At 47.9% G+C, this 13,723-nt stretch overlaps 1 protein-coding gene across 4 annotated transcripts in view; it reads right to left on the reverse strand.

Annotated features, from left to right (window-relative positions):
- Positions 1–12,767, reverse strand: part of CHD7 (chromodomain helicase DNA binding protein 7) — a 191,886-nt gene extending 179,119 nt beyond the window's left edge. For 3 of the 4 annotated variants that reach the window (XM_086696025.1, XM_086696026.1, XM_086696023.1), the window contains exon 1: positions 12,445–12,767. The gene's annotated coding sequence lies outside the window, so the exon portion shown is untranslated. Of the gene's footprint in view, positions 1–11,756; positions 11,778–12,444 lie in introns of those variants that run through there. The other variant, XM_086696024.1, reaches the window with a different exon arrangement.
- Between the last annotated feature and the right edge of the window lie 956 nt (positions 12,768–13,723).

The following is a 13,723-nucleotide window of genomic DNA, read 5'->3' on the forward strand; positions in this document are numbered from 1 at the left end:
CAGAAATCAAGAGTTGATGCTCAACCAACTGAGCCATCCAAGTACCCCATCACCTCAACTTTTAAAATAACTACATAAAATCCTGAAAATCACCTAAATGGACTCAGTTTATAGTCCCTTGGAAAAAACAGATGAAAAAGCTACCTCAGCCCAGCTCACCACTGCACTCTTCTTAAAGACCAATGGATGCATTATTTCTGCAAAGCAACCTTCTGAATCCCGTTGAGGTAGAAGGTGGAAAGGAGGAGATAAAAACATTCTTTAAAAGCTGCTTTTCTTCCCCCAAAATGATGGATGCGCATTTTCTATGCAACTGTCTCAAAACGTGACAAAAGGGAAAGGTGGGGTTCCTTTTACAAAGTAGAATACTGGAAGAGTAAGAAACACACAAGTAAATTTCACAGGGATACGTATTAATGCCGTAGTGCTTTGAATCAAAAGCCCCATTTCCTTACCTCTAGCCTGGTGTCGGTAGGTGAAAAAGTCAAATCTCTTACTAGATCCAACAGCTGGCCCAAGCAGCCATTTTTAGAGAAGGTAAAGGTAATAAAGAGTCATTTTCCAGCTTTGCCAAAGGAAGATGTTGTTGTTGTTAATATTATTGTTGTTATTATATTATTATTATATTATTATTACTGTCACTATTACCATGGCAGTGACCCATAAAGGAAAGTACCAATGATATGAGCCATTTCCCAAAGTTCGAAAAAGCCTGAGTGGCAGAGAATGACAGTCGTTCCTCAACATCAACCATTCTGCTCGCAAAAGCCTGGGTTTCCGGGCAGCCCCTTGGACAGCTCACTGCCTTCCACTCACCACACTGAGACAGTCAAACGATGCTACGACACACTTTCCAGCTGCAGCACAGTGGCACTGCTTGCCAGCCAGCAACTCAGTTACAGCAGCGTCACCACCGGTGAGCTCAGCCGTGTGGGGAAAGGACCCTACTGCGTTATGGTATTGTGTTCTCACAGATGTATTTGAAAGCACAGAAGACAGCGCCTTCCTTATCCTGCCGGCCCCCAGCAGCCAAAGGGAATGACTCTCAGCAGCCCATACCAGCCACAAAGTTCCTGAAAACACCGGCCCAGATGTTTATTTTTGTTTTTTAATGAGAGGGGAAAATGGAAAACTTAAAATGCTAATTCCAGTGATAAACCTAGCTCTGAAGCTTAACACAATCAAGACAAAAATTAAAACTTGAATTGCACACACACACACAAAAATAGCAAAGCTTAAGTTTTAACTAGAAGCTCACTGTATTCAAGCTAGTCAACGGTTTGGGCGGGGGTGGGGAGTACCCTATAAATATCAAGAAAATCTGGAAACATCACCATAGAATATTTCTACAGGGAAAAGCGGTATTAGGATTTGGGACTTTATTTATTTATTTTTTTAAGGCCCTAGTAGAAAAAGAACACACATCCACTCCATAACATACAAGTCTACTGATTTATACATTTGAATTTTATACCTATTTAAGCCATGCAACGTATGGCTGCGGAAGATGGCATGCTCTCCCGTGTGTTAGCGGAAACGCTTCACAAGGAGGAAGCACATTCACCCAAGTTAACATAACTACAAAGAACAAGTGACTGGGAGCCTCAGTAGCATCCCAGGTTCTTTCCTGGGCAACTCAAGTCCTATGTAAGGAGAAAAGGATGGTAAATGTATTACAACTTGGATAAACGCTGGCAAGAGACGTTGAGGAAGTCAATTCTGTAGCAAACTGAACACTCGGATGCCGGCTCTTCTTGGACTGACAAAGGAACACAGGAGCGGAACACCAGTTAAGTCTCACAATGAGCACGCATCTTTTAGGTTGAAACCATTCGCAATTAAGAAGATACAACATCTGAGGAAAAGAAGCTTCAGAGCTGTAATTCGTTAATAGACACCTTTCTGCCTCTCAATTTCTCTCCAGGAGGCAACCCTCCAAAATACAGGTCTATAAGATCTTGATAAGCTCTTCCTACCCTTCTAAGGCCTACATCATCTTGATGGGACCAAAGCAACTTTTGCAGAGAGGTTAATGCCAGGCTATTAAATGAGCCTGCCCTGATTGGAGTCTGAAGTCTAGCTGTGATTGGGAGCAAGTTTACTAAACGATCTCTAAAACTCCATTTCCTCGCCTATAAAATGGCAATTATTGTTCCTACCTCAGCATTTTGATTCCTCCTACTTCAGGATTCAGGGAAACCAGCTCACGTAAATAAGGAGTTGAGCAAAATGGGAACTTGTCACAAAAAGTCCATGCTCCATAAGTGTTAGCTACTGAGATCAAGCTCTTAGGGTCAGTCACCGTTATTTAAGAAACTTTTGGTTTTGACACAATTGCTTTAACTTGCAGTAAAGATGCAAGAACAGTACAGGGAACTCCCATGTATCCATATTTATCAGCTGTTTGCATTTTGCCCAGCCATTTTATTTTGCTCTTAAAGTCGCTTTTAAGTGAAAATACAATGGAATAAAATAAAACGAAAGCTGTCTACACTCCATCTCTTCCACTGTCGTGCCAGTCTCAGTAGCAGCGGAATTCGAAGGGAACTACCCCAGAGCCTTCCCCTCCCAGAGTAAGGGAACGTTCTCACTTTCCAGGTGCTACTCACACCCCAGACCCTGGCCCCAAATCTATTTCCACTTCAGATCCCATCTCGTCTCTTCCTTAAGCAATAAAAATAGTTTGGAGAGGACAGGACTGAATCCAATGTTCAGCAACCTGAAGACCAAAAGCTACAGATTGCGAGAACACGCTACAGCCCTCCAGTCTGAATTGTGAGGTTCTAATGTTCCGGAACCGATCAAATATGCCCACACCACTGCCTGTCTAGGATAACACCATCCAGCATTTTTGGAGAAGTGCACGTTTGGGGAAAAGAAGGAATGACTGGTTGGCTAGCAAGACAGCCACCATTCAGGTCATTGGTGGGTATCTTAAATATAGCTCGAGAGGAAGAGCTACTCCCTCAAATTTGTCATTTTTATACCTGGAATATCTCAACTGCCTCTGAGTAACCAACAAGAAGTTAGCTAAATAACATCTAGTTATACACCAGGAGAAGGGCACATATAATTTTATGTCTACTCCTGAGGAAAAGTGAAAATGGCACAGCCAGTCGCTAATGCAGCCCCCACTCATTCCTTTCTAGTCATAATTTGGGGTTCCAGGGGCTGTTTAAATGAAAAAAAAAAATCAAGGGGTGCCTGGCTCAGTCAGTTGAGCGTCCGACTTCGGCTCAGGTCATGATCTCACAGTTCATGAGTTCGAGCCCCATGTGGGGCTCTGTGCTGACAGCTCGGAGCCTGGAGCCTGCTTCGGATTCTGTGTCCCCCTCTCTCTCTGCCCCATCCCCACTCATGCTCTGTCTCTCTGTGTCTTAAAAGTAAATAAAACATTAAAAAAAATTTTTTTTAAATCAAGACACATGGTTTAATAAGCTCAATGATAAAGAGTTAGCTAATAATAATAAAAACTATTCAGTACATATGCCACATACTATACCAAGTGCTTTGGGTAAAGTATCTCACTTAATCTTCCACCATAACCCTGGAGCTGGTAGTCTTATTATTTCCATTTTTATGATTCACTCCTTGATCTATCTGATGTCAGAACTCAAGTTCTCAGCCACCACAGAATAAAAACGTCTATAAAAACAATTGCTCTCGCCTCCATGGGAGAGGAAGGGCATAAAGAGCAAAAGGCTTGGGACCTAGTCATTAGACATGTGACCCCACAAATACAGGAGGCACAAAAAGAGGAAGCGAGGACAGAAATAACCTGGACTGACTGGCTATAGCAATAGAGTAGGACATAGGAGTACAGGGCGCTGCTGGTAATTTGCCTAAAAAAGACAGAACTGATGGTCTCAGAGCTGGTCAACAGAGCAAGATGGCTACACACGCAGATTCTGGATACTGGCCGATCTGGATTCAAATCCCTCCTCCATCACTTGCTAGAGTTGTGAGGCCCTGGACGATTTACCTCTCAACCCAGGTCCCCACATCCACAAAATGGAGATAATAATTCTACTCACTTCCTAGGTTCTGATAGGTAAATGAAACAACCCATTAAAACACTCTGCATCATGCCTACTTGATTGGAAATGCTCAATTAATAACTGGTGGTTAGTAGTTATGCTATTACTGGTATTTTTAATGCTGTTTCGTGATTTCTACACCACTTTGGCCGATTGCCCCAATACACGCCTAATAGAAAAAATAAAGTTTTTTAATTTAATCAAGATTTATAACTTCTCAAGATGAGTCTGCATGATTGTTCTGACAAAATCAATACACCTGCAATTGGCCAAAGCAAAATCCCAAGCACAAACAAGGTCAAGTATACAAGAATATAAAATACTGCAATAGAGAGGTTTCAAAAAAAAGTTCACCTTGAGGATGTAGGCTAACAGTCTCAATATGTTAGTCCCATCCATAAATAAAGTAATTTCTAGACCTGTACACTTTAAGATACATCACCAATCAAGGCATATGTTTGATAGTAACCTGGGCCCAAATCGATTTTATTATTCACTTAGTGCAAAGGCAGGAACTGCCTTGGAAACTAAAGCTTATCATTCTACAAGGGACGTCTCACTATTTGCCTTAGTATCACATTAAACATAATAGTTTTGGGATGTGTTAAAATTATAGACATTTGCTAATTATGTTTTAAACATCAACAGAATGGATTCTGTTATGGGTATCTTACAGAAGAATATCAAGAGAACAAAGTGGACTCTTAAAAAAAAAATGAAAGTAGTCCCCCAACTTGCCACAGAACTAGGGGAAAAAATTAATCACTGAGGTATCACGTATCCTTTATCATACCTACTGCAACTACTGGGTAAAAATCTCTTAAGTGAAGGATACCAGGATACCAGGGAGAGTACGCGACGTGTCAAAAGTAACGCAGGTGTCTGATCCCCTGCCTTTCCCTACACAAAGTCTCAATGTGGCAATCCAGGTCTCGATGTCCCCGTGCTGACAGTGGCTCTTTGCCTGCCCTCCCCCGCCCCCAATACATGAGATACTTGGTGGAAAAGTCAAATCTGCTATCTCATTGGCCGCTGCAGAGTGGGGCTGGGAGAGGGGAGGGCAAATAAACATCCTCTTTCTTCTTCCACTAACACCCACATCACAGGAACCAGCATGCAGCTTTCCACTGAGTGTCTGCAAAGCCAATGATTTCTTAAACTAGAAGAATACACCGTTGATGAGACCAAAGAAGAAAATATATTTTAAAACAATCAAATTGAAGAAACAGTGTTATAAGTCAAAGAGTAGGTGACCACAGTCCATCAGAAGGTAGAGTCAACACGCCAAGCTTTTCTACTATTCCACCAAATGGAAACATCCTACTCCTGAATCTTACATTTCGCCAAATAATCGCTCACAACAGCTAGCGGTAAAATTCTCAGATGAAGCATGTCCCTATGACCAATGTAAGTCCCTAAATTAGCCTGCAAAGCCACACAATCTTGCCTACCCTGAAGGAGACGGGAAGGACTCTGGCAGACATGACCACATCACAGTGGCCATCAGAAAAGCCTACGAGGGGCAATGTAAATGAAAGTACCTTTGAAACAGACCCCTCCCCAAAGGCAACGCGTCCCAGAAAAGATATCTTTAAGTCTGATTTATAACAAAAATACATGGGTAACAGCATCACCTACGTAAACCAACAAATACAAAAACACAAACATTTCCCTAAAATGCTGTTTCAAGATAAATGTTCAGGATCGTCAGAGTTTATCTCATTAGAAGCTTCTCTGGATTTAGCAGTTGGCATCTCTCATTTGCTACCAACCATGCTGTATAATCCACTTTTTATAACGATCGAACAAAGTGGCTTTTAAGATAATTTGCATATCAAAGTTTACACATACTCCACTAAAAACCAGGTAAGTAATCTACCTCGGATGGTATCTTGTCCACAATCATTTAAGTACTGTATTCATTTCTACCACACCCGTGTATGACTGCGGCCCCTAAAATATGCCTGAGCACAGGGGGGACCCACCAGCTATCAGCTGAGCACCCAAGGACCTTGTGTCAGGACACAACTAGCAACAGACATCCACCGGCACAATGCGGAGATACAGAAGAACAAGATGTGGCAGAGCCTGCTTACCATGGGATTCTATTCTCCGTCGATGGTAAGCAAATTCCTACCAAGTGCTACATATTAGGCAAGTAGTAAACGAAGTGCCATAGAACAAAATGCAAATAACAGAGGTTTCTGCCCACCCCACCCCCCCACTCATTGACCCTCACCAGCGCTCCTCAATGGGCTCACCCTACACCATCTTTTGAGAAAGCTGGCAGATTATTTGGGGAAAGTTCTGGAACGCTACCGGCAATGGAAGCAAGACTCAGCAATGGCATCACGGTCCACTATCTGCCACCTCAGTCATATGCTATCAGAACTGATAAACACCCTCCTCAAGTCTGGTCCCCGACAGGTGCTCCCTGCCTCAGGAAACAGCATCACCAGCCAGTCAGCTAGCCAAGCAGGGCATGTGCTAGAAACGTACATTCCCCGACACCTTCTCCCTAAGAGCCAATCTATGCTCAAGTCCTGTTCATCGAACATCCTAAGCGTTTCTCAGACCAGTCCGTTTTTCTCCATCCCCACGGCCACCGATTTGTCCAAACCATTATTACTTCCCCATCGCACGGACCACAACGTCAGCAGGCTGGATGCTGTCCCTGACCTATTCTCCCTCCTCTGCCCCATCGCCAATTCAGTCTTCCACAAAACCTGAGTCTGCTCATGTTAAATACTGCTTAACACTCACCAGTGGCTGTTTAATTTTTTTTTAATCCCAAATTCCATACCCTTTAAGCCCCAGCCAGGCTGACCTCTGCCTGCCTCTCTAGTCTCATCTGGCTGCTCTCTGTGCACCTCAAACACACTACCTGCCTCTAGGTGAGCTAGTGCCGCCCTCTTCTACCATCATTCAGATGGCAGCGCTGAAGCCACTTCCTAAGGAGTGACGCCCCACACAGCTAGGTGAATCCCCAAGTCTCTCTCTTTCCTCCCGATACCCACTGCATAGCACCTGGGACAGTGCCGTTGCTTTAGTTCTGTTTTCTCTGGGTCCACCATGTCTTCTCCCAGCAGCACTGTATTCCCAACACAGCACCTTGCGGGTGGCAGGGACCCAAGAAATACTCGAGCTGATGAACAAGAAAACAGACAAATAAGGAAAACTGACCGCCGTCCAGAGGCATTTGCCTGACACCTACAGCAATTCAGTGGCTAAAAGGGCCACCGAGGAAAGTGTCACCGATTCCACACTGGCATAAGCACACAAGCCCACGGAGCACTCAGCCTTTTACGGCCAGGTTATGCTTCTGCATTCCTGGTCTACATTATTTTTTTAACAGAACCCTCTAGAAATACTTCGCTGAGGAAACAATCCTTGCAGTCACCTAACGTTAGTTAAAAGGTACAGGAATCCAGTTACGGGAATGAACACAAGCTTCTAAAATGAAAACAGTAATCAAATCTTGGAATAATTATCTCTACATTTTTCTACATGGATAGTCATAGTTTTCCAAAGCAAAAAAAAAACCTCCAAACTACCACACGGTAGAGACAGATAAGTTATTATTGGCTTAAGAACGCCTTTAAGACCTACGTTATATCCTTAAGCCAAAGGTACTTTTTGCTCAGCACGTAAGAGGGAGAGCTAGCCTCCTCCAGAGCCAGCTCAGTCATCCAACAAAGACAAACCCAGTGCCTCCCCTATGCCAGCACCAAGCTAGGCACCAAGAAGACGACAATGACCAACACGGCTCTGCAGTAAGTGGGTGACCAGCCAGATGCAGCTCATTTAATTAATCGCTCTGGGCTTCAGTTTCTTAATCTGTAAAATGAGAAAGCTGGACCAGCTCTCCAAGATCCACACACTCTACATGTCCAAAGTTCCACTAAGGATTGTAAGATGAATTTCTATTTGACAAAATCATGACGATTTCCTACTTCTCTTTGTTATCTTTATCACGCAGGTGTGGTTTCATTTAAGAATTTTAATATATTGATGAAAGTAAAATATTAAAGAGCAGTAGTAGCATTTTTAATTACCTTCCCAGCTCCTAACTACCTCCGTGATCAGCTATGGAATTCTGCCGTAATTGCAACCCGACCTGAATGGTACCCAAACTGAAATACAACATCACATCTTCATATTTTTATAGAACAATTAAGCGATCGTTACTCCCAACTTCTTTTATACTCCAACATCATCCATCATCCTTGAGTATCAAAGGTTTTCTTTTAGAAGTAATACAAAATAACGAAGTTTTCTAGAAAAACAAAAGGAAAATTTTATCTCCCAAACTAATAAAGCTATATGGCTTCATAGGAAGTACTGATAAGATACACAGTACTACTAAATTCTGAACTGCTAGTGACATGGAAACATAGCTCTTCAGAAGGATACACAAACGTGTCCATACGAATGGACGAGACAATGAAGAGTCACCCAGGGCCCACGTGTTCCTGACACGTCTCCACATCACCCCAAATGTCCCTTCTCCGTCTTTTTCTAGCGAATTTGGTGAGCTTCGTGACCTAGATCTATTTAAGTGCTTGTTTGTTTACATCCAGAAAGCGGCTGAATACTGAAAGGGAATCACTTTGTTACAAAGCTGAAGTTTTAAGGGCCATTGTTTGTAGTCACACATTTTGCTCAGCCCTGACTAAGCATTTTTATTCTTGCAATGCCTTATTTATAGATAAGATGGCCACGGCATCTGCTATCAAATCCGAAAGGCCAAATATGGACAATAAATGATGAAAGATAATGGCTCCCTCCAAAGTTAACCTTAAAAGTTAAACGTGAGTGTTTGGTTACCTAAAGAAGTCTCTCCTACTGGAGGGGAAACTCTCTGAGGGGAAGCATCGCCTCTCATGTGTTGTTTACACTCTGAAACGTCTACCAATGATCACTGAATCAACAGTAAATAATGGATGGTGACTTTATAGCAAGCAAACTTTCTCAAGCACAGGGAAGAAAATGTTGTAAGCCTAGGTCTGAAACAGCTACTCCACACTTCGCACTTAGATTACTCCGTGGGTCACACAGAGCTCCTACACTGAAGCACTCAGACCGTGTTCTCTCATAGATGAAAGTACTCTTTTTGCTAAATTGACCTCACTGCTTAAAAACCATACTATTCCTATAAATATCACATTATTGACTGTGTTTGTATGAGAAAAAAAGTTGTAATATCTCTTTGATACGTAATCATAAAGGTACCCCTTGTGCTATTCGTTTTAACTCAATAAAAGACTCTCATGAAAAAAGTTTTGGAAATTGTCCCGTAAGTTGAACTGATTGAAAACTAAACCAAGTACAGGTGAATCTACAAAAGTTCTATTCTAAAACTAAGTTACTGGGTGTGTTATTTTGAACTTGACTTCTATATTTAAACTTGGGGAAAAGACATCATTATTTTGTCCTCAAAAGAGGAAAATAATGTTTGAGTTTTTAAACCATCACCATCATGTGTGCACAACCTGTATCATTTCTCTACCCTGACTTCCATGTCAAGAAAAAGAAGCCATTTTTTAAGTTAAATTAGAAATACTCCTGTTGATTAAACCAACGTAACTAGAGTCTGGAATTCACATACCAGTCTATACTATTATTCCTTTCTTACCTAAAAATTCATTTGAATCTTGAAAACCCCAGAAAAAAAAAATTCCTCAGGCTTCAATTTACTGGCTTGCACAGAGGGAGGAAAAAAAAAAAACAGAATATATCAAGAGAATATAAATGATAAAATACATAGTGCTGGAAAATAATTCTTAAGTGTCACCGTGAGGAAATTCACCTGTTACAAGCCTCACAAGAATCCACTATTCCCTCATCAGGACACTAAAAACGGGAGAATGCCATATTCCCACTATTTGGCAAAATAAGAAAATTTTGTTCCTAAAATCTATCGCCAAGTCCCTATCCATTTCCAAATTCTGTTTACTTTGTAACTTTTTTCTACAGTACAGATTTTCCAGGGGAAATAAACTTTTCGTGAGCAAATCTGAAAGACATAAAATGTCTCCTACTTACTATTACCTAGAAAGGCAAAACGAGCCCCAAGCATCTAGCTTTCAGCCTCTTTATTATCATTGTCAATGAATGGGCCCCAGTCAAATGAAAGCTGCCATTTTAGGGTAAAGACTGGAGGGCTTCTGTTGTGCAACAGCAAGACAAAAACACTCCGCGACAGATGTACTCTGGGGGCTGGGAGACGGATTCAACTTCATAAAATCACTGCTCAAGTTATTTCTGAAATAAGAATTACCTAGTACTCACACATTGCTACAATCTAAATAGAATTATAACTGGGATAAATCAGGTTCCCATGCTGCTAAGGTCGTACTCACTAAGGTTTGTTTGTCATCGTTAGAATGGATCTGTAAGGAAATAAAGAGAACTATTTTTTTTTTTTCCTATCTGATTATTACGGATAGTGAGAACTCCCCCCTCTCCTTATTGGGAGAGAATTGGGGGGAAATACACTCCACCTCTTTGAAAGGTATTGCCCACTGCGAAGACGGCTTAAATTAATATTTTTAGAAAATAAAAATCTGGGCCTTCACACAAATCCTTTAAAAATAAATTAAAATATTTAACGTACCCCAGAAATCAGGCCCAGAGGATGGGCCGGTTTCAAGATAAGTTATTTAAATCGATTGCTAGATAATATACAATGGGAAACTAAAAAGTATACTTAGCGAGTGGAGAGCTGGATAGTGTATCTAATTCTAGCAATTCAAAAGGAAACTCTCCATGTGGGTTGCTACTTTTCTTTTGTCCATTGTCTGTTCAGAAGAGGGGGAAAAAAAACTAGTTTAAAATCGAGGCGTGAACAGTCTCTAAAAGTGACCTCCGGGAAAACCGTCCGACCCATAGCAGGAGCACTCCCCGCGCCGCCCGCTCTACGGGGGCGCTCACAAAGCGGGCGGCCGGCCGGGAGTTTGGGGTGCGCTCCCACGGCGCGGGGCTCCTCGAGGCAGAGCCATCCGGAGAAAGGCGGCTCGGTAATGATGGCTGCTCGGGGCCGGCGGCTCCTTCCCCGGAGCCTCCCGACCCCCCCCACCCCCCCCGCCCGGGATCCGCCGCCCTCCCCACCCCACCCCCCCACCCCCGAGCGGCGCTCGCGCGGACGCGGCTGCCCTGCACCGCAACCCACCGGGTGCCCGCGCCCCTGCACCCCCGGTGAGCCCAGTCCCCGGTGCGAACCAAACAAACAACGCGTCCCCCGCCGCCCTCCTTCCTCTCCCCGCTGACCGCTTGGCCTCCAGCCACCTCGGCCGTTCACGCTCCGAACCGCGGATCTCTGCGGGGTCAGAGCGCACCCGGGCCACCGCGGGGGCCACCTGGTGAACCCCCCCCCCCCCACGGCGCTGACCCCCGGCGGGGTCGGGGGGTGGGGAAGCCGAGTTGCCCTAGGGGGGTTAAAGTCGCTATTATGCAGTCGCCGCCGCCGGCCCGGCCAGCTCGGCAAGGTGGGGTCCCCTCCTCGCCGCGCCTCCCCGCGCTCGCTCCGGCCCCGCTCCCTTTCTTCTCCTCCTCGAGCACTTGGGAGCCGCCGGGGAGCCCCGGGAGCCCCCAGCTCCGGGCTCGCAACTCCGCGCCCGCGGCCGGCACCGGCTGGGGTCCCGACGCCCCCAGCGCCGCGTGTTCGCGCCGCCCCCGCCCCACGCGGCGCCCCGCGCACTTTCCCCGCCGCCGACCCACCTCGCCCGGTGGCCGTCCCCGCGCGGGCCGGCGCCGCCGCGCCAGGAGGGACGCACTTTGTTCGCGCCGGTGCGGCCGCCGCTCCCGGCGAGCGCGGCGTGGTCGGTCCGGAGCGGGGGGCGGGGGCGGGAGGCGGGGGTCGCCGCCGTCCCCGAGCCGCCGCCGCCGCTCAGCCGCCCCGCGCCCGCGCGCCCATCGCCCACTCGCACTTGAGTTGGAGCCCAACTTTTCCTCCTTCCTTTTTCTTTCGAATGGAGCCGGCAACTCGTGCTCGGCGCCGGCGGGAGGAAACGCGCTCGCGCTCCCCCGCGCGCAGACACGCTCCCTCCTGTCCCCCGTCCCCCCCCCACGCCGGCAGCACAACAAAAAGCCATTTACATGCGAGGAAGTGACCCTCGGCCGGACCGCGCGCCCCCGCCGCCGCCGGCCCCGCGGACGCAGGCAAAAGTTGGGGCGCCGGGCGGCGCTCGGGGCGCGGGTTCGGGCCCCGCGGGCGGCGACGCCGGCGACACGGCTCGGGCGGCGCTGCGCTCCAGCGCCGGCCCCGGCCCCCGCCCGCCCTCGCCCCTCGCCCCGCACACGCCCAACTCCTCGCTCCCAACTCCTCGCGCGGCCCCGGCCCCGGCCCGGAGCGATTTCCTGCCGCCGCCGCCCCTCCCGGAGGCGCCCGGCGAACTCTCGCGCTCACCGGGTCGGTCGGTAGGGCTCCTCCGCTGCCCTGTGCCGAGGGGAAAACAAAACGCAGAGCGGGCTCCGGAGTTGGCTCGGCGGCCGCGGCCAGGGGGCTAATCCACGGGCGCGGAGTTGGCCAGGGGCGAACGGGGCTCTGGCGAGTTTCAGGGTCTCCGGGTCCCCGGGCCGCCTCTTCAGCGGCGCTCCTTTGTGTAATTTCACTCGATTCAAGTTTAATCCGATAGTTCCCGAGCACGAGCGCGTCCGCACTACCACGGCTCAACCCCCGCGCCGCCGCCGCCGCCGCCGCCGCCGCCGCCGCCGCCGCCGCCACCGCTGCCGCCGCCGCCGCCGCCGCCGCCGCCGCCGCGGCCCCAGCACGCCAGCGCCTGCGCGCGCCCGGCACGCCGCGCGCGCCCGAGGCCGCGGGGCCGCGCGCGCCCGCCGCCGGCTCCCTCAGCGCCGCGCCCGCGCGCCGCCACCTGACGTCAGGCGCGCCTGGCATAATTTATGCAAGAATTCGGCCGGGGTGGCGGAGGCCGAGGGAGAGGCCGAGAGAAAGGGGGCGGCGCGGGGCTGCGGGGCCGCGGGCTGCGGAGGGCGGGCCGGGCGCCACTTCCCGTCCCCGGGCGGGCGCCGGCGCTGCGGGCGGTTCTCCCCGCCGGCCGGTGCGCGACCGCCGCGCAGCCTCTCCAGCCGGGCTGCTCCCAGCGCTTGGCCGCCGCGCGGCAGCGCCCCGGGCGCGGGCTGGAGAGGGTGCCACGTTTCCCCGCGCGGCACCTTCCCGGAGTCAGGGTGCGCCGCCCCGGGGCAGGAAGCGGCGGCCGGGAGCCAGCAGCGGTCCTCCTGGCCACAGCGAGGGGTTTCCAACGCTACGCGGACGGCGGCGGCTCGAGGGGTTTGGACGTCCCTTCTGTAATTATCCTTCAACTTGAAATTATTTTCCCACATGCAGTTATTTAGAATGGACACTTAGCATTTCATCTAGATGTCTCCTGCCTCTCCACATTGCTCTTCCTACGTCCTCGTTGACAGGACAGCCGGATCCACTACTAAATCAAAAAGTTTAACTAGATGGCGTTGATTTTGTTGAATTTGTTACCATGCCAAAAAGGGGGGAGAGAGCGCAATGGTTATGAAACAAAGAAATAGGTTGTGTGCCCATTATTAAACGTGTCAGGGCTAGAGTGTTTCAATCATTCTTTGGCAAAAAAAAAAAAAAAAAAAAAAAAAAATGGCACTTTTATATGATCTCCTAACCTTGAATGTCCACACCTATTCTTTTCTCCTCCCGG

Source organism: Puma concolor, chromosome F2 (genome assembly GCF_028749965.1).
Source record: "Puma concolor isolate L17-30 chromosome F2, mPumCon1.1.hap2, whole genome shotgun sequence".
NCBI classification, from domain to species: Eukaryota; Metazoa; Chordata; class Mammalia; order Carnivora; family Felidae; genus Puma; species Puma concolor.